Source organism: Scyliorhinus torazame, chromosome 5 (assembly GCF_047496885.1).
Source record: "Scyliorhinus torazame isolate Kashiwa2021f chromosome 5, sScyTor2.1, whole genome shotgun sequence".
In the NCBI taxonomy this organism is placed as follows: domain Eukaryota; kingdom Metazoa; phylum Chordata; class Chondrichthyes; order Carcharhiniformes; family Scyliorhinidae; genus Scyliorhinus; species Scyliorhinus torazame.
Genome location: NC_092711.1, coordinates 121,569,295 through 121,593,537, shown reverse-complemented (window position 1 = coordinate 121,593,537; position 24,243 = coordinate 121,569,295). Strand labels below are relative to the sequence as shown.

At 45.7% G+C, this 24,243-nt stretch overlaps 8 non-coding genes across 8 annotated transcripts; all 8 read right to left on the bottom strand.

Moving 5' to 3' along the window:
* Positions 1 to 2,220: 2,220 nt before the first annotated feature.
* trnav-cac (transfer RNA valine (anticodon CAC)) lies at positions 2,221 to 2,293 on the bottom strand. The gene has a single exon. It is a non-coding gene; the product is annotated as a tRNA-Val (tRNA).
* A 4,127-nt stretch (positions 2,294 to 6,420) lies between these two features.
* trnav-cac (transfer RNA valine (anticodon CAC)) lies at positions 6,421 to 6,493 on the bottom strand. The gene has a single exon. It is a non-coding gene; the product is annotated as a tRNA-Val (tRNA).
* A 4,116-nt stretch (positions 6,494 to 10,609) lies between these two features.
* On the bottom strand, positions 10,610 to 10,682 carry trnav-cac (transfer RNA valine (anticodon CAC)). Its single transcript has one exon. It is a non-coding gene; the product is annotated as a tRNA-Val (tRNA).
* Positions 10,683 to 14,806: 4,124 nt separating this feature from the next.
* Positions 14,807 to 14,879, bottom strand: trnav-cac (transfer RNA valine (anticodon CAC)). Its single transcript has one exon. It is a non-coding gene; the product is annotated as a tRNA-Val (tRNA).
* Positions 14,880 to 17,719: 2,840 nt separating this feature from the next.
* trnav-uac (transfer RNA valine (anticodon UAC)) lies at positions 17,720 to 17,792 on the bottom strand. Its single transcript has one exon. It is a non-coding gene; the product is annotated as a tRNA-Val (tRNA).
* Positions 17,793 to 18,699: 907 nt separating this feature from the next.
* Positions 18,700 to 18,772, bottom strand: trnar-acg (transfer RNA arginine (anticodon ACG)). Its single transcript has one exon. It is a non-coding gene; the product is annotated as a tRNA-Arg (tRNA).
* A 3,673-nt stretch (positions 18,773 to 22,445) lies between these two features.
* Positions 22,446 to 22,518, bottom strand: trnav-uac (transfer RNA valine (anticodon UAC)). The gene has a single exon. It is a non-coding gene; the product is annotated as a tRNA-Val (tRNA).
* A 907-nt stretch (positions 22,519 to 23,425) lies between these two features.
* On the bottom strand, positions 23,426 to 23,498 carry trnar-acg (transfer RNA arginine (anticodon ACG)). Its single transcript has one exon. It is a non-coding gene; the product is annotated as a tRNA-Arg (tRNA).
* Between the last annotated feature and the right edge of the window lie 745 nt (positions 23,499 to 24,243).

The window sequence follows — 24,243 nt, the reverse complement described above, 5'->3', positions numbered from 1 at the left end:
AGAACTTTCTGCTATGTTTCGAACTTTTCGCGTGTTAGGCGAATGTGATAACCACTACACTATAGAAACAGATGGAAATCAACGGACGTGTACAATGTGCAACCTCACTGTGTTGCTGCAGATTCGCATGGTGAGGCTGAGAGGCCAGGCCACTTATTACAAGACGACTGCTGTTTCTTTCAAAGCAGATGTTTCAACATATAAAACCACAAGATGTAGAAATTAGATCGAACTTAACATGATCTGCGTTAACTTCACAGGGACGTGACCCATCTAATCCACAGAGCCAAAGTGGAGAATTGAACTGACTGGAGAGCTGCATCTTAACGCTGACCTCCCGGACCTCGGCCTCCTGAAATGTTCCAAAGAAGCTCAACAAACACTCGAGGAACAGCAGCGCATCTTTCCACTGGGCTCAATACAGCTTGCACACTCATAGTGTGTGCAACAGTCTCACACTGTAAATGCTGCCCCCATTCTGTGTGTACTTCCATCGCAGATTTGGGTTTGAATCTTGTTTCCACTTCTTCTTTGTATCCGGGCGGTAGTTGTTGAGAGCTGGCACAGACACAGCGGCTAGAATGGCCTCATACTGTGGTGTAATTATTCTCTCATTCGATGCTCACCTCACTCTGTGGCCAGGGAACCCTAGGCCTTTTCTCATTTAATCTCTCCTGACTTGCACCCTGTCAGAGCGCTTTCCTGTTGTTCTGTTTGCTCCCACCAGGATTTGGCTTGGTTAAAACGTCCGACATTTCTAACCTTCCCCGGTTTTAATGAAAGGTGATGGTGAAAGACGAGCTTTGTTGTCCTGTCGACAAATCCCGCCTGACTCGCTGAGTTGTTCCAGTATTTTCCGCAGATGTTAGATCGACTTTCGATGGCAATAACAGCGTGCTTCTGTTACGTTCCCGGGGCTCGTTGGTCTAGGGGTATGACATTCACTTACCTCTATTGACTAATTCCAGTTGATTCAGGCAGCTCTCTGTATGTTTCATTTTATTCAGTTCAACAACATCAGACTGTGTAATCTCTCTTCTACCTCCACCATCTGTTTATTTCCATCAAGTTATTTTCATTCCTTCCATTGGTATGTTTTACCCTCAGCATTGCCCCCCTCCCCCCAGCCCATACCATCCTACTTGAGCAACCCTGTCGCCAATTGTTCGCTGACACACTGCTTACTTTGTTCTGCTATTAACACATTCTGATCTCTTGAGGCGCCACTATCAGCACCTTTGTTAGCCTTGATTAGCCTCATTTACATTCCCTTTTTCTTTCTGTCCGAGACATTTTCGTCATTTTCCACCTATTGCTGACCACTCTATCGAGGCCCAATAGGGCACGCCAACCCCGCCCCATCCACATTAGTCTGAATCTGACCCCATTTCCAGTTCTCCAGCTTTGTCAAAGAGTCACCCAGGCCCGGAACGACCGCTGCCATCTCGCTCCACAGAGGCTGTCAGTCCTGCTGAGATTGTCCAGTATGTTCTGTTTTTGTTTCAGAATGAAGCATCCGCAGTAAGTTGCATTTGTCGTTTATTTAGACATGTTTGAGATGGTGAATAAGTATGTTTATCTGCATTTGCAAATGCATGAAATTCTGTTGTGGATGAACTAGCTCCGAATATCCAAAATAGGAAGGTCCTTTTCTTCTCATTGCCTGTCGAAAATTCAGTGCTTGTGACTTAATGTGGAATTTATTTTAGTGGCTCATGAGAGACTAAACCTCATAATCCTCGAACATACGAGATGGGGGAACAAAAGTACTTTGTGCAAACATTCCTCACACAACATGAGAAGCACTTGATGTTTCTACCCGGTATGGCCCCGGGGACCTTTCGCATGTTAGGGGAATGTGCTAACCACTACACTACAGAAACCGCTGGCGGTGCAGTAATCAATGGACTTATGCAATGTTCAACCTCACTGTGTTGCTGCAGCTTCTCATGGTTCGTCTGAGAGGCCATGTCACTTATGACAAGAAGACAGCCGTTTCTTTAAAACCGATGTCTCAACTTAGAAAACAATCAGGAATCGAAATTTACAGACCTGAAGATAAGTTATGTTTTGCTTGAAGTGGAAGTTAAATTGAGAAGGCAGGGCTTTCGAAAATAACCACAACCATACGGGTGCATGCATTTTGCTATTCCTCGGTGATGAAGACCAGTTATGAGATTGCGGCTGTAGTCAGCAACAGACTAACCTGGTAGTACGAGATGTTTCTGCCCGGTTTCGAACCGGGGACCTTTCGCGTGTGAAGCGAATGTGATAACCACTACACTACAGAAACAGCTGGCAACCCACGGACGTGTACAATGTGCAACCTCACTGTGCTGCTGCAGATTCGCATGGTGAGGCTGAGAGGCTAGGCCACTTATTACAAGACGACTGCCTTTTCTCATTTAATCTCTCCTGACTTGCACCCTGTCAGAGCGCTTTCCTGTTGTTCTGTTTGCTCCCACCGGGATTTGACTTTGTTAAAACGTCCGACATTTCTAACCCGTCCAGGTTTTAATGAAAGGTGATGGTGAAAGACGAGCTTTGTTGTCCTGTCGACAAATCCCGCCTGACTCGCTGAGTTGTTCCAGTATCTTCCGCAGATGTTGGATCAACTTTCGATGGCTATAACAGCGTGCTTCTGTGCCAGTTCCGCGGCTCGTTGGTCTAGGAGTATGATTCTCGCTTTGGGTGTCTCGATTGCGAAACTTGCGGGAGGTCCCGGGTTCAAATCCCGGGCGAGCCCTTTGATAACGTTTTCTGTTGGTCAGGCGATATGTTTACTTCATTTCTATGCGGCTCATTCGGCGGGATTCATTCACATTGGGTTTGCTTTGAGAAGCTGAGCTCATACAGCAGGGAACCAATAGGTTCGCGAGACAATCGCGACATTGTCTAAAAGCTTGTCTATGTGTGGACATTCACTTACCTCTATTGACTTATTCCAGTAGGTTCAGGCAGCTCTCTGTATGTTTCATTTTATTCAGTTCAACAACATCAGACTGTGTAATCTCTCTTCTCCCTCCACCATCTGTTTATTTCCATCAAGTTATTTTCATTCCTTCCATTGGTATGTTTTACCCTCAGCATTGCCCCCCTCCCCCCAGCCCATACCATCCTACTTGAGCAATCTGATCCCTGTGGCCAATTCTTCGCTGACACACTGCTTACTTTGTTCTGCTATTAACACATTCTGATCTCTTGAGGCGCCACTATCAGCACCTTTGTTAGCCTTGATTAGCCTCATTTACATTCCCTTTTTCTTTCTGTCCGAGACATTTTCGTCATTTTCCACCTATTGCTGACCACTCTATCGAGGCCCAATCGGGCACGCCAACCCCGCCCCATCCACATTAGTCTGAATCTGACCCCATTTCCAGTTCTCCAGCTTTGACAAAGAGTCACCCAGGCCCGGAACGACCGCTGCCATCTCGCTCCACAGAGGCTGTCAGTCCTGCTGAGATTGTCCAGTATGTTCTGTTTTTGTTTCAGAATGAAGCATCCGCAGTAAGTTGCATTTGTCGTTCATTTAGACATGTTTGAGATGGTGAATAAGTATGTTTATCTGCATTTGTAAATGCATGAAATTCTGTTGTGGATGAACTAGCTCCGAATATCCAAAATAAGAAGGTCCTTTTCTTCTCATTGCCTGTCGAAAATTCAGTGCTTGTGACTTAATGTGGAATTTATTTTAGTGGCTCATGAGAGACTAAACCTCATAATCCTCGAACATACGAGATGGGGGAACAAAAGTACTTTGTGCAAACATTCCTCACACAACATGAGAAGCACTTGATGTTTCTACCCGGTATGGCCTCGGGGACCTTTCGCATGTTAGGGGAATGTGCTAACCACTACACTACAGAAACCGCTGGCGGTGCAGTAATCAATGGACTTGTGCAGTGTTCAACCTCACTGTGTTGCTGCAGATTCTCATGGTTCGTCTGAGAGGCCATGTCACTTATTACAAGAAGACAGCCGTTTCTTTAAAACCGATGTCTCAACTTATAAAACAATCAGGAATCGAACTTTACAGACCTGAAGATAAGTTATGCTTGAAGTGGAAGTTAAATTGAGAAGGCAGGGCTTTCGAAAATAACCACAACCATACGGGTGCATGCATTTTGCTATTCCTCGTTGATGAAGACCAGTTACGAGATTGCGGCAATAGTCAGCAACAGACTAAACTGGAAGTACGAGAAGTTTCTGCTCGGTTTCGAACTTTTCGCGTATTAGGCGAAAAGTTCACTACACTACACTACAGAAACAGCTGGCAATCAACGGACGTGTACAATGTGCAACCTCTCTGTGTTGCTGCAGATTCGCATGGTGAGGCTGAGAGGCCAGGCCACTTATTACAAGACGACTGCTGTTTCTTTCAAAAACAGATGTTTCAACATATAAAACCACAAGATATAGAAATTAGATCGAACTTAACATGATCTGCGTTAACTTCACAGGGACGTGACCCATCTAATCCACAGAGCCAAAGTGGAGAATTGAACTGACTGGAGAGCTGCATCTTAACGCTGACCTCCCGGACATCGGCCTCCTGAAATGTTCCAAAGAAGCTCAACAAACACTCGAGGAACAGCAGCGCATCTTTCCACTGGGCTCAATACAGCTTGCACACTCATAGTGTGTGCAACAGTCTCACACTGCAAATGCTGCTCCCATTCTGTGTGTACTTCCATCGCAGATTTGGGTTTGAATCTTGTTTCCACTTCTTCTTTGTTTCCGGGCGGTAGTTGTTGAGAGCTGGCACAGACACAGCGGCTAGAATGGCCTCATACTGTGGTGTAATTATTCTCTCATTCGATGCTCACCTCACTCTGTGGCCAGGGAACCCTAGGCCTTTTCTCATTTAATCTCTCCTGACTTGCACCCTGTCAGACCGCTTTCCTGTTGTTCTGTTTGCTCCCACCAGGATTTGGCTTGGTTAAAACGTCCGACATTTCTAACCTTCCACGGTTTTAATGAAAGGTGATGGTGAAAGACGAGCTTTATTGTCCTGTCGACAAATCCCGCCTGACTCGCTGAGTTGTTCCAGTATTTTCCGCAGATGTTAGATCGACTTTCGATGGCAATAACAGCGTGCTTCTGTTACGTTCCCGGGACTCGTTGGTCTAGGGGTATGACATTCACTTACCTCTATTCACGAATTCCAGTTGATTCAGGCAGCTCTCTGTATGTTTCATTTTATTCAGTTCAACAACATCAGACTGTGTAATCTCTCTTCTACCTCCACCATCTGTTTATTTCCATCAAGTTATTTTCATTCCTTCCATTGGTATGTTTTACCCTCAGCATTGCCCCCCTCCCCCCAGCCTATACCATCCTACTTGAGCAACCCTGTCGCCAATTGTTCGCTGACACACTGCTTACTTTGTTCTGCTATTAACACATTCTGATCTCTTGAGGCGCCACTATCAGCACCTTTGTTAGCCTTGATTAGCCTCATTTACATTCCCTTTTTCTTTCTGTCCGAGACATTTTCGTCATTTTCCACCTATTGCTGATCACTCTATCGAGGCCCAATAGGGCACGCCAACCCCGCCCCATCCACATTAGTCTGAATCTGACCCCATTTCCAGTTCTCCAGCTTTGTCAAAGAGTCACCCAGGCCCGGAACGACCGCTGCCATCTCGCTCCACAGAGGCTGTCAGTCCTGCTGAGATTGTCCAGTATGTTCTGTTTTTGTTTCAGAATGAAGCATCCGCAGTAAGTTGCATTTGTCGTTTATTTAGACATGTTTGAGATGGTGAATAAGTATGTTTATCTGCATTTGTAAATGCATGAAATTCTGTTGTGGATGAACTAGCTCCGAATATCCAAAATAGGAAGGTCCTTTTCTTCTCATTGCCTGTCGAAAATTCAGTGCTTGTGACTTAATGTGGAATTTATTTTAGTGGCTCATGAGAGACTAAACCTCATAATCCTCGAACATACGAGATGGGGGAACAAAAGTACTTTGTGCAAACATTCCTCACACAACATGAGAAGCACTTGATGTTTCTACCCGGTATGGCCCCGGGGACCTTTCGCATGTTAGGGGAATGTGCTAACCACTACACTACAGAAACCGCTGGCGGTGCAGTAATCAATGGACTTATGCAATGTTCAACCTCACTGTGTTGCTGCAGCTTCTCATGGTTCGTCTGAGAGGCCATGTCACTTATGACAAGAAGACAGCCGTTTCTTTAAAACCGATGTCTCAACTTAGAAAACAATCAGGAATCGAAATTTACAGACCTGAAGATAAGTTGTGTTTTGCTTGAAGTGGAAGTTAAATTGAGAAGGCAGGGCTTTCGAAAATAACCACAACCATACGGGTGCATGCATTTTGCTATTCCTCGGTGATGAAGACCAGTTATGAGATTGCGGCTGTAGTCAGCAACAGACTAACCTGGTAGTACGAGATGTTTCTGCCCGGTTTCGAACCGGGGACCTTTCGCGTGTGAGGCGAATGTGATAACCACTAGACTACAGAAACAGCTGGCAATCCACGGACGTGTACAATGTGCAACCTCACTGTGCTGCTGCAGATTCGCATGGTGAGGCTGAGAGGCTAGGCCACTTATTACAAGACGACTGCCTTTTCTCATTTAATCTCTCCTGACTTGCACCCTGTCAGAGCGCTTTCCTGTTGTTCTGTTTGCTCCCACCGGGATTTGACTTTGTTAAAACGTCCGACATTTCTAACCCGTCCCGGTTTTAATGAAAGGTGATGGTGAAAGACGAGCTTTGTTGTCCTGTCGACAAATCCCGCCTGACTCGCTGAGTTGTTCCAGTATCTTCCGCAGATGTTGGATCAACTTTCGATGGCTATAACAGCGTGCTTCTGTGCCAATTCCGCGGCTCGTTGGTCTAGGAGTATGATTCTCGCTTTGGGTGTCTCGATTGCTAAACTTGCGGGAGGTCCCGGGTTCAAATCCCGGGCGAGCCCTTTGATAACGTTTTCTGTTGGTCAGGCGATATGTTTACTTCATTTCTATGCGGCTCATTCGGCGGGATTCATTCACATTGGGTTTGCTTTGAGAAGCTGAGCTCATACAGCAGGGAACCAATAGGTTCGCGACATTGTCTAAAAGCTTGTCTATGTGTGGACATTCACTTACCTCTATTGACTTATTCCAGTAGATTCAGGCAGCTCTCTGTATGTTTCATTTTATTCAGTTCAACAACATCAGACTGTGTAATCTCTCTTCTCCCTCCACCATCTGTTTATTTCCATCAAGTTATTTTCATTCCTTCCATTGGTATGTTTTACCCTCAGCATTGCCCCCCTCCCCCCAGCCCATACCATCCTACTTGAGCAATCTGATCCCTGTGGCCAATTGTTCGCTGACACACTGCTTACTTTGTTCTGCTATTAACACATTCTGATCTCTTGAGGCGCCACTATCAGCACCTTTGTTAGCCTTGATTAGCCTCATTTACATTCCCTTTTTCTTTCTGTCCGAGACATTTTCGTCATTTTCCACCTATTGCTGACCACTCTATCGAGGCCCAATCGGGCACGCCAACCCCGCCCCATCCACATTAGTCTGAATCTGACCCCATTTCCAGTTCTCCAGCTTTGACAAAGAGTCACCCAGGCCCGGAACGACCGCTGCCATCTCGCTCCACAGAGGCTGTCAGTCCTGCTGAGATTGTCCAGTATGTTCTGTTTTTGTTTCAGAATGAAGCATCCGCAGTAAGTTGCATTTGTCGTTCATTTAGACATGTTTGAGATGGTGAATAAGTATGTTTATCTGCATTTGTAAATGCATGAAATTCTGTTGTGGATGAACTAGCTCCGAATATCCAAAATAAGAAGGTCCTTTTCTTCTCATTGCCTGTCGAAAATTCAGTGCTTGTGACTTAATGTGGAATTTATTTTAGTGGCTCATGAGAGACTAAACCTCATAATCCTCGAACATACGAGATGGGGGAACAAAAGTACTTTGTGCAAACATTCCTCACACAACATGAGAAGCACTTGATGTTTCTACCCGGTATGGCCTCGGGGACCTTTCGCATGTTAGGGGAATGTGCTAACCACTACACTACAGAAACCGCTGGCGGTGCAGTAATCAATGGACTTGTGCAGTGTTCAACCTCACTGTGTTGCTGCAGATTCTCATGGTTCGTCTGAGAGGCCATGTCACTTATTACAAGAAGACAGCCGTTTCTTTAAAACCGATGTCTCAACTTAGAAAACAATCAGGAATCGAACTTTACAGACCTGAAGATAAGTTATGCTTGAAGTGGAAGTTAAATTGAGAAGGCAGGGCTTTCGAAAATAACCACAACCATACGGGTGCATGCATTTTGCTATTCCTCGTTGATGAAGACCAGTTACGAGATTGCGGCAATAGTCAGCAACAGACTAAACTGGAAGTACGAGAAGTTTCTGCTCGGTTTCGAACTTTTCGCGTATTAGGCGAAAAGTTCAATACACTACACTACAGAAACAGCTGGCAATCAACGGACGTGTACAATGTGCAACCTCTCTGTGTTGCTGCAGATTCGCATGGTGAGGCTGAGAGGCCAGGCCACTTATTACAAGACGACTGCTGTTTCTTTCAAAAACAGATGTTTCAACATATAAAACCACAAGATATAGAAATTAGATCGAACTTAACATGATCTGCGTTAACTTCACAGGGACGTGACCCATCTAATCCACAGAGCCAAAGTGGAGAATTGAACTGACTGGAGAGCTGCATCTTAACGCTGACCTCCCGGACATCGGCCTCCTGAAATGTTCCAAAGAAGCTCAACAAACACTCGAGGAACAGCAGCGCATCTTTCCACTGGGCTCAATACAGCTTGCACACTCATAGTGTGTGCAACAGTCTCACACTGCAAATGCTGCTCCCATTCTGTGTGTACTTCCATCGCAGATTTGGGTTTGAATCTTGTTTCCACTTCTTCTTTGTATCCGGACGGTAGTTGTTGAGAGCTGGCACAGACACAGCGGCTAGAATGGCCTCATACTGTGGTGTAATTATTCTCTCATTCGATGCTCACCTCACTCTGTGGCCAGGGAACCCTAGGCCTTTTCTCATTTAATCTCTCCTGACTTGCACCCTGTCAGAGCGCTTTCCTGTTGTTCTGTTTGCTCCCACCAGGATTTGGCTTGGTTAAAACGTCCGACATTTCTAACCTTCCACGGTTTTAATGAAAGGTGATGGTGAAAGACGAGCTTTATTGTCCTGTCGACAAATCCCGCCTGACTCGCTGAGTTGTTCCAGTATTTTCCGCAGATGTTAGATCGACTTTCGATGGCAATAACAGCGTGCTTCTGTTACGTTCCCGGGACTCGTTGGTCTAGGGGTATGACATTCACTTACCTCTATTGACGAATTCCAGTTGATTCAGGCAGCTCTCTGTATGTTTCATTTTATTCAGTTCAACAACATCAGACTGTGTAATCTCTCTTCTACCTCCACCATCTGTTTATTTCCATCAAGTTATTTTCATTCCTTCCATTGGTATGTTTTACCCTCAGCATTGCCCCCCTCCCCCCAGCCCATACCATCCTACTTGAGCAACCCTGTCGCCAATTGTTCGCTGACACACTGCTTACTTTGTTCTGCTATTAACACATTCTGATCTCTTGAGGCGCCACTATCAGCACCTTTGTTAGCCTTGATTAGCCTCATTTACATTCCCTTTTTCTTTCTGTCCGAGACATTTTCGTCATTTTCCACCTATTGCTGACCACTCTATCGAGGTCCAATAGGGCACGCCAACCCCGCCCCATCCACATTAGTCTGAATCTGACCCCATTTCCAGTTCTCCAGCTTTGACAAAGAGTCACCCAGGCCCGGAACGACCGCTGCCATCTCGCTCCACAGAGGCTGTCAGTCCTGCTGAGATTGTCCAGTATGTTCTGTTTTTGTTTCAGAATGAAGCATCCGCAGTAAGTTGCATTTGTCGTTTATTTAGACATGTTTGAGATGGTGAATAAGTATGTTGATCTGCATTTGTAAATGCATGAAATTCTGTTGTGGATGAACTAGCTCCGAATATCCAAAATAGGAAGGTCCTTTTCTTCTCATTGCCTGTCGAAAATTCAGTGCTTGTGACTTAATGTGGAATTTATTTTAGTGGCTCATGAGAGACTAAACCTCATAATCCTCGAACATACGAGATGGGGGAACAAAAGTACTTTGTGCAAACATTCCTCACACAACATGAGAAGCACTTGATGTTTCTACCCGGTATGGCCCCGGGGACCTTTCGCATGTTAGGGGAATGTGCTAACCACTACACTACAGAAACCGCTGGCGGTGCAGTAATCAATGGACTTATGCAATGTTCAACCTCACTGTGTTGCTGCAGCGTCTCATGGTTCGTCTGAGAGGCCATGTCACTTATGACAAGAAGACAGCCGTTTCTTTAAAACCGATGTCTCAACTTAGAAAACAATCAGGAATCGAAATTTACAGACCTGAAGATAAGTTATGTTTTGCTTGAAGTGGAAGTTAAATTGAGAATGCAGGGCTTTCGAAAATAACCACAACCATACGGGTGCATGCAGTTTGCTATTTTTCGGTGATGAAGACCAGTTATGAGATTGCGGCAAAAGTCAGCAACCGAACAACCTGGTAGCCCGAGATGTTTCTGCCCGGTTTCGAACCGGGGACCTTTCGCGTGTGAGGCGAATGTGATAACCACTACACTACAGAAACAGCTGGCAACCACAGACGTGTACAATGTGCAACCTCACTGTGCTGCTGCAGATTCGCATGGTGAGGCTGAGAGGCTAGGCCACTTATTACAAGACGACTGCCTTTTCTCATTTAATCTCTCCTGACTTGCACCCTGTCAGAGCGCTTTCCTGTTGTTCTGTTTGCTCCCACCGGGATTTGACTTGGTTAAAACGTCCGACATTTCTAACCCGTCCCGGTTTTAATGAAAGGTGATGGTGAAAGACGAGCTTTGTTGTCCTCTCGACAAATCCCGCCTGACTCGCTGAGTTGTTCCAGTATCTTCCGCAGATGTTGGATCAACTTTCGATGGCTATAACAGCGTGCTTCTGTGCCAGTTCCGCGGTTCGTTGGTCTAGGAGTATGATTCGCGCTTTGGGTGTCTCGATTGCGAAACTTGCGGGAGGTCCCGGGTTCAAATCCCGGACGAGCCCTTTGATAACGTTTTCTGTTGGTCAGGCGATATGTTTTCTTCATTTCTATGCGGCTCATTCGGCGGGATTCATTCACATTGGGTTTGCTTTGAGAAGCTGAGCTCACACAGCAGGGAACCAATAGGTTCGCGAGACAATCGCGACATTGTCTAAAAGCTTGTCTATGTGTGGACATTCACTTACCTCTATTGACTTATTCCAGTAGATTCAGGCAGCTCTCTGTATGTTTCATTTTATTCAGTTCAACAACAGCAGACTGTGTAATCTCTCTTCTCCCTCCACCATCTGTTTATTTCCATCAAGTTATTTTCATTCCTTCCATTGGTATGTTTTACCCTCAGCATTGCCCCCCTCCCCCCAGCCCATACCATCCTACTTGAGCAATCTGATCCCTGTGGCCAATTGTTCGCTGACACACTGCTTACTTTGTTCTGCTATTAACACATTCTGATCTCTTGAGGCGCCACTATCAGCACCTTTGTTAGCCTTGATTAGCCTCATTTACATTCCCTTTTTCTTTCTGTCCGAGACATTTTCGTCATTTTCCACCTATTGCTGACCACTCTATCGAGGCCCAATCGGGCACGCCAACCCCGCCCCATCCACATTAGTCTGAATCTGACCCCATTTCCAGTTCTCCAGCTTTGACAAAGAGTCACCCAGGCCCGGAACGACCGCTGCCATCTCGCTCCACAGAGGCTGTCAGTCCTGCTGAGATTGTCCAGTGTGTTCTGTTTTTGTTTCAGAATGAAGCATCCGCATAAGTTGCATTTGTCGTTCATTTAGACATGTTTGAGATGGTGAATAAGTATGTTTATCTGCATTTGTAAATGCATGAAATTCTGTTGTGGATGAACTAGCTCCGAATGTCCAAAATAAGAAGGTCCTTTTCTTCTCATTGCCTGTCGAAAATTCAGTGCTTGTGACTTAATGTGGAATTTATTTTAGTGGCTCATGAGAGACTAAACCTCATAATCCTCGAACATACGAGATGGGGGAACAAAAGTACTTTGTGCAAACATTCCTCACACAACATGAGAAGCACTTGATGTTTCTACCCGGTATGGCCTCGGGGACCTTTCCCATGTTAGGGGAATGTGCTAACCACTACACTACAGAAACCGCTGGCGGTGCAGTAATCAATGGACTTGTGCAATGTTCAACCTCACTGTGTTGCTGCAGATTCTCATGGTTCGTCTGAGAGGCCATGTCACTTATTACAAGAAGACAGCCGTTTCTTTAAAACCGATGTCTCAACTTATAAAACAATCAGGAATCGAACTTTACAGACCTGAAGATAAGTTATGCTTGAAGTGGAAGTTAAATTGAGAAGGCAGGGCTTTCGAAAATAACCACAACCATACGGGTGCATGCATTTTGCTATTCCTCGTTGATGAAGACCAGTTACGAGATTGCGGCAATAGTCAGCAACAGACTAAACTGGAAGTACGAGAAGTTTCTGCTCGGTTTCGATCTTTTCGCGTGTTAGGCGAATGTGATAACCATTACACTATAGAAACAGCTGGAAATCAACGGACGTGTACAATGTGCAACCTCACTGTGTTGCTGCAGATTCGCATGGTGAGGCTGAGAGGCCAGGCCACTTATTACAAGACGACTGCTGTTTCTTTCAAAAGCAGATGTTTCAACATATAAAACCACAAGATGTAGAAATTAGATCGAACTTAACATGATCTGCGTTAACTTCACAGGGACGTGACCCATCTAATCCACAGAGCCAAAGTGGAGAATTGAACTGACTGGAGAGCTGCATCTTAACGCTGACCTCCCGGACCTCGGCCTCCTGAAATGTTCCAAAGAAGCTCAACAAACACTCGAGGAACAGCAGCGCATCTTTCCACTGGGCTCAATACAGCTTGCACACACATAGTGTGTGCAATAGTCTCACACTGTAAATGCTGCCCCCATTCTGTGTGTACTTCCATCGCAGATTTGGGTTTGAATCTTGTTTCCACTTCTTCTTTGTATCCGGGCGGTAGTTGTTGAGAGCTGGCACAGACACAGCGGCTAGAATGGCCTCATACTGTGGTGTAATTATTCTCTCATTCGATGCTCACCTCACTCTGTGGCCAGGGAACCCTAGGCCTTTTCTCATTTAATCTCTCCTGACTTGCACCCTGTCAGACCGCTTTCCTGTTGTTCTGTTTGCTCCCACCAGGATTTGGCTTGGTTAAAACGTCCGACATTTCTAACCTTCCACGGTTTTAATGAAAGGTGATGGTGAAAGACGAGCTTTATTGTCCTGTCGACAAATCCCGCCTGACTCGCTGAGTTGTTCCAGTATTTTCCGCAGATGTTAGATCGACTTTCGATGGCAATAACAGCGTGCTTCTGTTACGTTCCCGGGACTCGTTGGTCTAGGGGTATGACATTCACTTACCTCTATTGACGAATTCCAGTTGATTCAGGCAGCTCTCTGTATGTTTCATTTTATTCAGTTCAACAACATCAGACTGTGTAATCTCTCTTCTACCTCCACCATCTGTTTATTTCCATCAAGTTATTTTCATTCCTTCCATTGGTATGTTTTACCCTCAGCATTGCCCCCCTCCCCCCAGCCCATACCATCCTACTTGAGCAACCCTGTCGCCAATTGTTCGCTGACACACTGCTTACTTTGTTCTGCTATTAACACATTCTGATCTCTTGAGGCGCCACTATCAGCACCTTTGTTAGCCTTGATTAGCCTCATTTACATTCCCTTTTTCTTTCTGTCCGAGACATTTTCGTCATTTTCCACCTATTGCTGACCACTCTATCGAGGTCCAATAGGGGACGCCAACCCCGCCCCATCCACATTAGTCTGAATCTGACCCCATTTCCAGTTCTCCAGCTTTGACAAAGAGTCACCCAGGCCCGGAACGACCGCTGCCATCTCGCTCCACAGAGGCTGTCAGTCCTGCTGAGATTGTCCAGTATGTTCTGTTTTTGTTTCAGAATGAAGCATCCGCAGTAAGTTGCATTTGTCGTTTATTTAGACATGTTTGAGATGGTGAATAAGTATGTTGATCTGCATTTGTAAATGCATGAAATTCTGTTGTGGATGAACTAGCTCCGAATATCCAAAATAGGAAGGTCCTTTTCTTCTCATTGCCTGTCGAAAATTCAGTGCTTGTGACTTAATGTGGAATTTATTTTAGTGGCTCATGAGAGACTAAACCTCATAATCCTCGAACATACGAGATGGGGGAACAAAAGTACTTTGTGCAAACATTCCTCACACAACATGAGAAGCACTTGATGTTTCTACCCGGTATGGCCCCGGGGACCTTTCGCATGTTAGGGGAATGTGCTAACCACTACACTACAGAAACCGCTGGCGGTGCAGTAATCAATGGACTTATGCAATGTTCAACCTCACTGTGTTGCTGCAGCGTCTCATGGTTCGTCTGAGAGGCCATGTCACTTATGACAAGAAGACATCCGTTTCTTTAAAACCGATGTCTCAACTTAGAAAACAATCAGGAATCGAAATTTACAGACCTGAAGATAAGTTATGTTTTGCTTGAAGTGGAAGTTAAATTGAGAAGGCAGGGCTTTCGAAAATAACCACAACCATACGGGTGCATGCAGTTTGCTATTTTTCGGTGATGAAGACCAGTTATGAGATTGCGGCAAAAGTCAGCAACCGAACAACCTGGTAGCCCGAGATGTTTCTGCCCGGTTTCGAACCGGGGACTTTTCGCGTGTGAGGCGAATGTGATAACCACTACACTACAGAAACAGCTGGCAACCACAGACGTGTACAATGTGCAACCTCACTGTGTTGCTGCAGATTCTCATGGTTCGTCTGAGAGGCCATGTCACTTATTACAAGAAGACAGCCGTTTCTTTAAAACCGATGTCTCAACTTAGAAAACAATCAGGAATCGAACTTTACAGACCTGAAGATAAGTTATGCTTGAAGTGGAAGTTAAATTGAGAAGGCAGGGCTTTCGAAAATAACCACAACCATACGGGTGCATGCATTTTGCTATTCCTCGTTGATGAAGACCAGTTACGAGATTGCGGCAATAGTCAGCAACAGACTAAACTGGAAGTACGAGATGTTTCTGCCCGGTTTCGAACTTTTCGCGTGTTAGGCGAATGTGATAACCACTACACTACAGAAACAGCTGGCAATCAACGGACGTGTACAATGTGCAACCTCACTGTGTTGCTGCAGATTCGCATGGTGAGGCTGAGAGGCCAGGCCACTTATTACAAGACGACTGCTGTTTCTTTCAAAAACAGATGTTTCAACATATAAAACCACGAGATGTAGAAATTAGATCGAACTTAACATGATCTGCGTTAACTTCACAGGGACGTGACCCATCTAATCCACAGAGCCAAAGTGGAGAATTGAACTGACTGGAGAGCTGCATCTTAACGCTGACCTCCCGGACCTCGCCCTCCTGAAATGTTCCAAAGAAGCTCAACAAACACTCGAGGAACAGCAGCGCATCTTTCCACTGGGCTCAATACAGCTTTCACACTCATAGTGTGTGCAACAGTCTCACACTGTAAATGCTGCCCCCATTCTGTGTGTCCTTCCATCGCAGATTTGGGTTTGAATCTTGTTTCCACTTCTTCTTTGTATCCGGGCGGTAGTTGTTGAGAGCTGGCACAGACACAGCGGCTGGAATGGCCTCATACTGTGGTGTAATTATTCTCTCATTCGATGCTCACCTCACTCTGTGGCCAGGGAACCCTAGGCCTTTTCTCATTTAATCTCTCCTGACTTGCACCCTGTCAGAGCGCTTTCCTGTTATTCTGTTTGCTCCCACCGGGATTTGACTTGGTTAAAACGTCCGACATGGTTAACGTCTGACTTGGTTAAAACGTCCCGGTTTTAATGAAAAGTGATGTTGAAAGACGAGCTGTGTTGTCCTGTCGACAAATCCCGCCTGACTCGCTGAGTTGTTCCAGTATCTTCCGCAGATGTCGGATCAATTTTCGATACGAGAATTGAAGACGTTCTGCTCACTTTGCTCTGCATCAAGAATCAGCTGTCCCACCCAGTGAGTTAAAGCGCACGCCAAAAGTTCGAATTTCGAGCCAGCCAGGAGTCGAACCTGAAATCTCCTGATTCGTAATCAGACGCGTTATCCATTGCGCCACTGCCACAGCTGGGTGCATGCATTTTGCTATTCCTTGTTGAGCCTCTGTGGCGCATTCGGCGGGATTCATTCACATTGGGTTTCCTTTGAGAAGCTGAGCTCACACAGCAGGGAACCAATACGTTCCCGAGACAATCAAGACGTTTTCTAAAAGCTTGTCTATGTGTGGATATTCACTTACTTCTATTGACTTATTCCAGTAGATTCAGGCAGCTCTCTGTATGTTTCATTTTATACAGTTCAACAACATCAGACTGTGTAACCTCTCTTCCCCCTCCACCATCTGCTTCTTCCCCCTCCACCATCTGTATCCATCATCTTATTTTAATTCCTTGCATTGATATGTTTTACCCTCAGCATTGCCCCCCTCCCCCAGCCCATACCATCCGACTTGAGCAATCTGATCCCTGTCGCCAACTGTTCGCTGACACACTGCTTACTTTCTGCGATTAACACATTCTGATCTCTTGAGGCGCCACTATCAGCACCTTGATTAGCCTCATTTACATTCCCTTTTTCTTTCTGTCCGAGACATTTTCGTCATTTTCCACCTATTGCTGACCACTCTATCGAGGCCCAATAGGGCACGCCAACCCCGCCCCATCCACATTAGTCTGAATCTGACCCCATTTCCAGTTCTCCAGCTTTGACAAAGAGTCACCCAGGCCCGGAACGACCGCTGCCATCTCGCTCCACAGAGGCTGTCAGTCCTGCTGAGATTGTCCAGTATGTTCTGTTTTTGTTTCAGAATGAAGCATCCGCAGTAAGTTGCATTTGTCGTTCATTTAAACATGTTTGAGATGGTGAATAAGTATGTTTATCTGCATTTGTAAATGCATGAAATTCTGTTGTGGATGAACTAGCTCCGAATATCCAAAATAAGAAGGTCATTTTCTTCTCATTGCCTGTCGAAAATTCAGTGCTTGTGACTTAATGTGGAATTTATTTTAGTGGCTCATGAGAGACTTATCCTCATAATCCTCGAACATACGAGATGGGGGAACAAAAGTACTTCGTGCAAACATTACTCACACAACATGAGAAGCACTTGATGTTTCTACCCGGCATGGCCTCGGGGACCTTTCGCATGTTAGGGGAATGTGCTAACCACTACACGACAGAAACCGCTGGCGGTGCAGTAATCAATGGACTTGTGCAATGTTAAACCTCACTGTGTTGCTGCAGATTCTCATGGTTCGTCTGAGAGGCCATGTCACTTATTACAAGAAGACAGCCGTTTCTTTAAAACCGATGTCTCAACTTATAAAACAATCAGGAATCGAACTTTACAGACCTGAAGAAAAGTTATGTTTTGCTTCAAGGGGAAGTTAAACTGAGAAGGCAGGGCTTTCGAAAATAACCACAACCAGACGGGTGCATGCATTTTGCTATTCCTCGGTGATGAAGACCAGTTACGAGATTGCGGCAATAGTCAGCAACAGACTAAACTGGAAGTACGAGATGTTTCTGCCCGGTTTCGAACCGGTGACTTTTCGCGTGTAAAGCGAATGTGATAACCACTACACTACAGAAACAGCTGGCAATCAACGGACGTGTACAATGTGCAACCTCACTGTGTTGCTGCAGATTCGCATGGTGAGGCTGAGAGGCCAGGCCACTTATTACAAGACGACTGCTGTTTCTTTCAAAAACAGATGTTTCAACATATAAAACCACGAGATGTAGAAATTAGATCGAACTTAACATGATCTGCGTTAACTTCACAGGGACGTGACCCATCTAATCCACAGAGCCAAAGTGGAGAATTGAACTGACTGGAGAGCTGCATCTTAACGCTGACCTCCCGGACCTCGGCCTCCTGAAATGTTCCAAAGAAGCTCAACAAACACTCGAGGAACAGCAGCGCATCTTTCCACTGGGCTGAATACAGCTTTCACACTCATAGTGTGTGCAACCGACTCACACTGTAAATGCTGCCCCCATTCTGTGTGTACTACCATCGCAGATTTGGGTTTGAATCTTGTTTCCACTTCGTCTTTGTATCCGGGCGGTAGTTGCTGAGAGCTGGCACAGACACAGCGGCTGGAATGGCCTCATACTGTGGTGTAATCATTCTTTCATTCGATGCTCACCTCACTCTGTGGCCAGGGAACCCTCGGCCTTTTCTCATTTAATCTCTCCTGACTTGCACCCTGTCAGAGCGCTTTCCTGTTATTCTGTTTGCTCCCACCGGGATTTGACTTGGTTAAAACGTCCGACATTTCTAACCCGTCCCGGTTTTAATGAAAAGTGATGGTGAAAGACGAGCTGTGTTGTCCTGTCGACAAATCCCGCCTGACTCGCTGAGTTGTTCCAGTATCTTCCGCAGATGTCGGATCAACTTTCGATACGAGAATTGAAGACGTTCTGCTCACTTTGCTCTGCATCAAGAATCAGCTGTCCCACCCAGTGAGTTAAAGCGCACGCCAGAAGTTCGAATTCCGAGCCAGCCAGGAGTCGAACCTGGAATCTCCTGATTCGTAGTGAGACGCGTTATCCATTGCGCCACTGGCCCAGCTGGGTGCATGCATTTTGCTATTCCTTGTTGAGCCTCTGTGGCGCATTCGGCGGGATTCATTCACATTGGGTTTCCTTTGAGAAGCTGAGCTCACACAGCAGGGAACCAATACGTTCCCGAGACAATCAAGACATTTTCTAAAAGCTTGTCTATGTGTGGATATTCACTTACTTATATTGACTTATTCCAGTAGATTCAGGCAGCTCTCTGTATGTTTCATTTTATTCAGTTCAACAACATCAGACTGTGTAACCTCTCTTCCCCCTCCACCATCTGCTTCTTCCCCCTCCACCATCTGTATCCATCATCTTATTTTAATTCCTTGCATTGATATGTTTTACCCTCAGCATTGCCCCCCTCCCCCAGCCCATACCTTCCTACTTGAGCAATCTGATCCCTGTCGCCAATTGTTCGCTGACACACTGCTTACTTTCTGCGATTAACACATTCTGATCTCTTGAGGCGCCACTATCAGCACCTTGATTAGCCTCATTTACATTCCCTTTTTCTTTCTGTCCGAGACATTTTCGTCATTTTCCACCTATTGCTGACCACTCTATCGAGGCCCAATAGGGCACGCCAACCCCGCCCCATCCACATTAGTCTGAATCTGACCCCATTTCCAGTTCTCCAGCTTTGACAAAGAGTCACCCAGGCCCGGAACGACCGCTGCCACCTCGCTCCACAGAGGCTGTCAGTCCTGCTGAGATTGTCCAGTATGTTCTGTTTTTGTTTCAGAATGAAGCATCCGCAGTAAGTTGCATTTGTCGTTCATTTAGACATGTTTGAGATGGTGAATAAGTATGTTTATCTGCATTTGTAAATGCATGAAATTCTGTTGTGGATGAACTAGCTCCGAATATCCAAAATAAGAAGGTCCTTTTCTTCTCATTGCCTGTCGAAAATTCAGTGCTTGTGACTTAATGTGGAATTTATTTTAGTGGCTCATGGGAGACTAATCCTCATGATCCTCGAACATACGAGATGGGGGAACAAAAGTACTTTGTGCAAACATTACTCACACAACATGAGAAACACTTGATGTATCTACCCGGTATGGCCTCGGGGACCTTTCGCATGTTAGGGGAATGTGCTAACCACTACACGACAGAAACCGCTGGCGGTGCAGTAATCAATGGACTTGTGCAATGTTCAACCTCACTGTGTTGCTGCAGATTCTCATGGTTCGTCTGAGAGGCCATGTCACTTATTACAAGAAGACAGCCGTTTCTTTAAAACCGATGTCTCAACTTATAAAACAATCAGGAATCGAACTTTACAGACCTGAAGATAAGTTATGTTTTGCTTGAAGTGGAAGTTAAATTGAGAAAGCAGGGCTTTCGTAAATAACCACAACCAGACGGGTGCATGCATTTTGCTATTCCTCGTTGATGAAGACCAGTTACGAGATTGCGGCAATAGTCAGCAACAGACTAAACTGGAAGTACGAGATGTTTCTGCCCGGTTTCGAACTTTTCGCGTGTTAGGCGAATGTGATACCCACTACACTACAGAAACAGCTGGCAATCAACGGACGTGTACAATGTGCAACCTCACTGTGTTGCTGCAGATTCGCATGGTGAAGCTGAGAGGCCAGGCCACTTATTACAAGACGACTGCTGTTTCTTTCAAAAACAGATGTTTCAACATATAAAACCACGAGATGTAGAAATTAGATCGAACTTAACATGATCTGCGTTAACTTCACAGGGACGTGACCCATCTAATCCACAGAGCCAAAGTGGAGAATTGAACTGACTGGAGAGCTGCATCTTAACGCTGACCTCCCGGACCTCGCCCTCCTGAAATGTTCCAAAGAAGCTCAACAAACACTCGAGGAACAGCAGCGCATCTTTCCACTGGGCTCAATACAGCTTTCACACTCATAGTGTGTGCAACAGTCTCACACTGTAAATGCTGCCCCCATTCTGTGTGTCCTTCCATCGCAGATTTGGGTTTGAATCTTGTTTCCACTTCTTCTTTGTATCCGGGCGGTAGTTGTTGAGAGCTGGCACAGACACAGCGGCTGGAATGGCCTCATACTGTGGTGTAATTATTCTCTCATTCGATGCTCACCTCACTCCGTGGCCAGGAAACCCTAGACCTTTTCTCATTTAATCTCTCCTGACTTGCACCCTGTCAGAGCGCTTTCCTGTTGTTCTGTTTGCTCCCACCAGGATTTGACTTGGTTAAAACGTCCGACATTTCTAACCCGTCCCGGTTTTAATGAAAGGTGATGGTGAAAGACAAGCTTTGTTGTCCTGTCGACAAATTCCGCCTGACTCGCTGAGTTGTTCCAGTATTTTCCGCAGATGTTAGATCGACTTTCGATGGCAATAACAGCGTGCTTCTGTTACTTTCCCGGGGCTCGTTGGTCTAGGGGTATGACATTCACTTACCTCTATTGACTAATTCCAGTTGATTCAGGCAGCCCTCTGTATGTTTCATTTTATTCAGTTCAACAGCATCAGACTGTGTAATCTCTCTTCTCCCTCCACCATCTGTTTATTTCCATCAAGTTATTTTCATTCCTTCCATTGGTATGTTTTACCCTCAGCATTGCGCCCCTCCCCCCAGCCCATACCATCCTACTTGAGCAACCCTGTCGCCAATTGTTCGCTGACACACTGCTTACTTTGTTCTGCTATTAACACATTCTGATCTCTTGAGGCGCCACTATCAGCAACTTTGTTAGCCTTGATTAGCCTCATTTACATTCCCTTTTTCTTTCTGTCCGAGACATTTTCGTCATTTTCCACCTATTGCTGACCACTCTATCGAGGCCCAATAGGGCACGCCAACCCCGCCCCATCCACATTAGTCTGAATCTGACCCCATTTCCAGTTCTCCAGCTTTGACAAAGAGTCACCCAGGCCCGGAACGACCGCTGCCATCTCGCTCCACAGAGGCTGTCAGTCCTGCTGAGATTGTCCAGTATGTTCTGTTTTTGTTTCAGAATGAAGCATCCGCAGTAAGTTGCATTTGTCGTTCATTTAGACATGTTTGAGATGGTGAATAAGTATGTTTATCTGCATTAGTAAATGCATGAAATTCTGTTGTGGATGAACTAGCTCCGAATATCCAAAATAAGAAGGTCATTTTCTTCTCATTGCCTGTCGAAAATTCAGTGCTTGTGACTTAATGTGGAATTTATTTTAGTGGCTCATGAGAGACTTATCCTCATAATCCTCGAACATACGAGATGGGGGAACAAAAGTACTTTGTGCAAACATTACTCACACAACATGAGAAGCACTTGATGTTTCTACCCGGCATGGCCTCGGGGACCTTTCGCATGTTAGGGGAATGTGCTAACCACTACACGACAGAAACCGCTGGCGGTGCAGTAATCAATGGACTTGTGCAATGTTAAACCTCACTGTGTTGCTGCAGATTCTCATGGTTCGTCTGAGAGGCCATGTCACTTATTACAAGAAGACAGCCGTTTCTTTAAAACCGATGTCTCAACTTATAAAACAATCAGGAATCGAACTTTACAGACCTGAAGAAAAGTTATGCTTTGCTTCAAGGGGAAGTTAAACTGAGAAGGCAGGGCTTTCGAAAATAACCACAACCAGACGGGTGCATGCATTTTGCTATTCCTCGGTGATGAAGACCAGTTACGAGATTGCGGCAATAGTCAGCAACAGACTAAACTGGAAGTACGAGATGTTTCTGCCCGGTTTCGAACCGGTGACTTTTCGCGTGTAAAGCGAATGTGATAACCACTACACTACAGAAACAGCTGGCAATCAACGGACGTGTACAATGTGCAACCTCACTGTGTTGCTGCAGATTCGCATGGTGAGGCTGAGAGGCCAGGCCACTTATTACAAGACGACTGCTGTTTCTTTCAAAAACAGATGTTTCAACATATAAAACCACGAGATGTAGAAATTAGATCGAACTTAACATGATCTGCGTTAACTTCACAGGGACGTGACCCATCTAATCCACAGAGCCAAAGGGGAGAATTGAACTGACTGGAGAGCTGCATCTTAACGCTGACCTCCCGGACCTCGGCCTCCTGAAATGTTCCAAAGAAGCTCAACAAACACTCGAGGAACAGCAGCGCATCTTTCCACTGGGCTGAATACAGCTTTCACACTCATAGTGTGTGCAACCGACTCACACTGTAAATGCTGCCCCCATTCTGTGTGTACTACCATCGCAGATTTGGGTTTGAATCTTGTTTCCACTTCGTCTTTGTATCCGGGCGGTAGTTGCTGAGAGCTGGCACAGACACAGCGGCTGGAATGGCCTCATACTGTGGTGTAATCATTCTTTCATTCGATGCTCACCTCACTCTGTGGCCAGGGAACCCTCGGCCTTTTCTCATTTAATCTCTCCTGACTTGCACCCTGTCAGAGCGCTTTCCTGTTATTCTGTTTGCTCCCACCGGGATTTGACTTGGTTAAAACGTCCGACATTTCTAACCCGTCCCGGTTTTAATGAAAAGTGATGGTGAAAGACGAGCTGTGTTGTCCTGTCGACAAATCCCGCCTGACTCGCTGAGTTGTTCCAGTATCTTCCGCAGATGTCGGATCAACTTTCGATACGAGAATTGAAGACGTTCTGCTCACTTTGCTCTGCATCAAGAATCAGCTGTCCCACCCAGTGAGTTAAAGCGCACGCCAGAAGTTCGAATTCCGAGCCAGCCAGGAGTCGAACCTGGAATCTCCTGATTCGTAGTGAGACGCGTTATCCATTGCGCCACTGGCCCAGCCGGGTGCATGCATTTTGCTATTCCTTGTTGAGCCTCTGTGGCGCATTCGGCGGGATTCATTCACATTGGGATTCCTTTGAGAAGCTGAGCTCACACAGCAGGGAACCAATACGTTCCCGAGACAATCAAGACATTTTCTAAAAGCTTGTCTATGTGTGGATATTCACTTACTTATATTGACTTATTCCAGTAGATTCAGGCAGCTCTCTGTATGTTTCATTTTATTCAGTTCAACAACATCAGACTGTGTAACCTCTCTTCCCCCTCCACCATCTGCTTCTTCCCCCTCCACCATCTGTATCCATCATCTTATTTTAATTCCTTGCATTGATATGTTTTACCCTCAGCATTGCCCCCCTCCCCCAGCCCATACCTTCCTACTTGAGCAATCTGATCCCTGTCGCCAATTGTTCGCTGACACACTGCTTACTTTCTGCGATTAACACATTCTGATCTCTTGAGGCGCCACTATCAGCACCTTGATTAGCCTCATTTACATTCCCTTTTTCTTTCTGTCCGAGACATTTTCGTCATTTTCCACCTATTGCTGACCACTCTATCGAGGCCCAATAGGGCACGCCAACCCCGCCCCATCCACATTAGTCTGAATCTGACCCCATTTCCAGTTCTCCAGCTTTGACAAAGAGTCACCCAGGCCCGGAACGACCGCTGCCATCTCGCTCCACAAAGGCTGTCAGTCCTGCTGAGATTGTCCAGTATGTTCTGTTTTTGTTTCAGAATG